Source organism: Sminthopsis crassicaudata, chromosome 3 (assembly GCF_048593235.1).
Source record: "Sminthopsis crassicaudata isolate SCR6 chromosome 3, ASM4859323v1, whole genome shotgun sequence".
Taxonomy (NCBI): Eukaryota; Metazoa; Chordata; class Mammalia; order Dasyuromorphia; family Dasyuridae; genus Sminthopsis; species Sminthopsis crassicaudata.
The window spans coordinates 307,700,868-307,703,763 of record NC_133619.1 but is presented as its reverse complement, the minus strand read 5'-3'; the positions used below and the strand labels follow the sequence as shown (position 1 = coordinate 307,703,763).

General features: G+C 38.0%; 1 pseudogene; it reads left to right on the top strand.

The window, feature by feature from the left end:
- Nucleotides 1-836: 836 nt before the first annotated feature.
- LOC141559523 (U2 small nuclear ribonucleoprotein auxiliary factor 35 kDa subunit-related protein 2 pseudogene) lies at nucleotides 837-2,218 on the top strand (annotated as a pseudogene).
- Nucleotides 2,219-2,896: the final 678 nt, after the last annotated feature.

Here is a 2,896-nt window from a genome sequence, read left to right as displayed (position 1 = left end):
AGGGAAATCTGTTAAGTTCATTGCAAAGCTACATGAAATATGTTATCAAAAATTGAAATCCATCTGTGTGAGCTCATAATTATTTTCTTTTTTATCTTTTAATTCCTTATTATCATCTTATGAATAAAAGTAACAAAAAACTTAATTGTGTAGGTGATAAGTTAGGTGCCATTACCTCCTTTGAGCTATGCATCTCTCTGTGTGCATATCCATAACCTTTTCTATGAATTACCTTTTATCAACTACTCCTCTTTTGTTCTTTTTTATATCCCTACTGTTAGGTTCTTACTAGGTGCTAAGTCAGTACTTAACAATTCTGTAGTTCAGGGTTCACACTTTTAGTTCACACCTTTAAAACGTGTTCTGAAAAAGAATTTACACACCTTAAAAGGACCTATTCCATTGGCTGTAGGAGTTCCTACAAGCCCCTGGGAATACCCATGAGCCCCTTCTCTGGGAGAATAAAAGGAGGCAACATTGAGCCTGGAGAGTTAGTCTGGATTGGGTTAAGGACAAGACTTCCTGAGGGAACTTCAGGGAAGCTCGAGGAGATTCAGAGCCAGGATTCAGGAAAAAGGGGATTTTGAAATTCTACCTTCCCTATGGCTGGAGGCTCCAGAAGCCTCCCAAGAAACCTGCTCACAGAGAAAAGGATTTACAGAAAAGAAACTTCCTCCCAGAGAAGGATTGCAATTGAGAGACAACAGGACTCTACATTTTGGTACCCAATGTGGGGCAAGGACTTTTACTTATCCTGATTCTGGCTGATTCTGAGCTCTTCAGAGGGAGCTAGCATGGACTTTGACAAATTGGCACCTGAACAGGGCATTCTCAAAATGGCTGCGCCTGCTGTGTTGCTGCTAACTGAGAAACACAACCATAAGAAGTACCAAGCTGCTCTGAAGAAGGAGAAACACTGCAGAAAGTGACAGGAGCGAGCTAAGTTGAGAGACTGAGGACTATCACAGAAAGATGAAGAGGAAGATGAATCCATTGTTGAACAACTGGAAGAAGAGGAAAAACAGTTAAAAGCTGAAAGGCAAAAATTACATGAGGAGTGGTTACTGAGAGAACAGAAGGCTTAAGAAGAATTTAAACTAAAGAAGGAAAAGGAAGAGGCAGCAAAAAGAAGAAGAGAGAAAGATCAAAGAAGAATGGGAAGAACAACAAAGGAAAGAGAAACAGGAAGAAGAACAGAGACAACAGAAAAGATACAGAGAGGAAGCTGTGCAGAAGATGCTGGATCAGGCTGAAAGTCAGTTGGAAAGTGGTGTCACATGGCATAATCTAGAACTACTAGTGGATTTAAGAGCAACAGAGAAAGATCAAGCTAACTGTCCATTCTACATTAAGATGGGATCTTGCTGATTTGGAGATAGGTGTTCACATAAGCATAACTACCCAACATCTAGTCAAACACTTCTTATTAGAAGTATGTTTATAACATTTGGAATGGAACAGTGTATACAGGATGACTATGATACTGATGCAAGCCTGGAATACAGCAAGGAAGAAACCTATCAGCAGTTCCTAGATTTTATGAAGATGTATTTCCCGAATTCAAGAATGTGGGAAAAGTTATTCAATTCAAGGTCAGCTGCAACTTTGAGCCTCATCTAAGAGGAAATGTATATGAGCAATATCAGTTAGAGGAAGAATGCTAGGCAGCTTTCTCTCTATTCAATTGGCGGCAGGACGGCAGCTTCAATGTGAATTCTCATCAGTAAAACAGTGGAAAATGTCTATTTGTGGTTTATTTGGAAGGCAAAAGTGTCTAAGGGGGGAACACTGTAACTTTCTCCATGTATCCAGAAATCCCAATAATGAATTTTGGGAAGCTAATAGAGACATACATATGTCCGCAGAGTGGAGCAATACATCATTTGGTAAAAACTCAGAAAGGAGAGAGAGGACAGGTTACCCATGAAGAATATTATAGCAGACTGAGGAGACGGCAAAGTCCTAGTCCAGATCATTCTTATAAAATAAATGGGAATCTGAGAGGAAGAAAAGTAATCACCATAGGAGTAAGAAAAAATTCCATAAGCATTCCTCAAAAAGTCATGAAAGGCGATGCTCAAGATGTCAAGGAAGAAAGAGGAATCCAAGGTGAAGAATCAGGAACCAGAGTAGAGGCCAAAGAAATCAAAGCAAAAGTACATCCAGGTCTAGGAGTTGGGACAGGAAGAAGTCAACCAGAAGAGACAGAAATACTTAAATCACAAACAAAATATATATATATTTTACACTGACATACTGATCTCTGAAATGTATGTGTTAGAGCTACCAGTTATTTTTCTCAATTTAAACCAGCTTTTCAGATCTAGAATTATCCTGTATTATATAATTGCAAGTCCAAAGTTAGTTTTTCAACCAGAATTACTAAAGGTATTTTAGAACTCAAGTTTGACAAAATCTTGACACTTAGAACACAGAAAATTCCCTGTACTCCCTCCAAATTGAAAACTGGATCTTTTCCAGCTGCATTCCCTTATAATAAATACTTGGTTATTTAGGGTAGATTGAAATTAAATCATTTCCACTACAGCTAGTGAATATTCTTGTTTACAGCAGTACTAGTAACACAAATGTCATTTATAATAGATTGGACAAGAGAAAGAGATGATAAAGTTGAAAAAGGGAAATGCAATTTTTTTTGTCTTAATCCTGTAGCATTCATGAGCTTTAAATGGAAATGCTGCTTTTGGTTTTCTAATTAGGAAAAGCTTTTTCCTTGCAAGACACACAGCTTTATTCCTATTAATATTTTAAAGTAGAAGGTAACTAGGAAATTTGACAAGGATGAAGGCTGCAATAAAAGCTTGGGGTTCCCTCCCTGAACAGAAAGATTGAGGGGAGGCTTTCACTAAAATAGAGCAAGGTCTTAATAGACCTT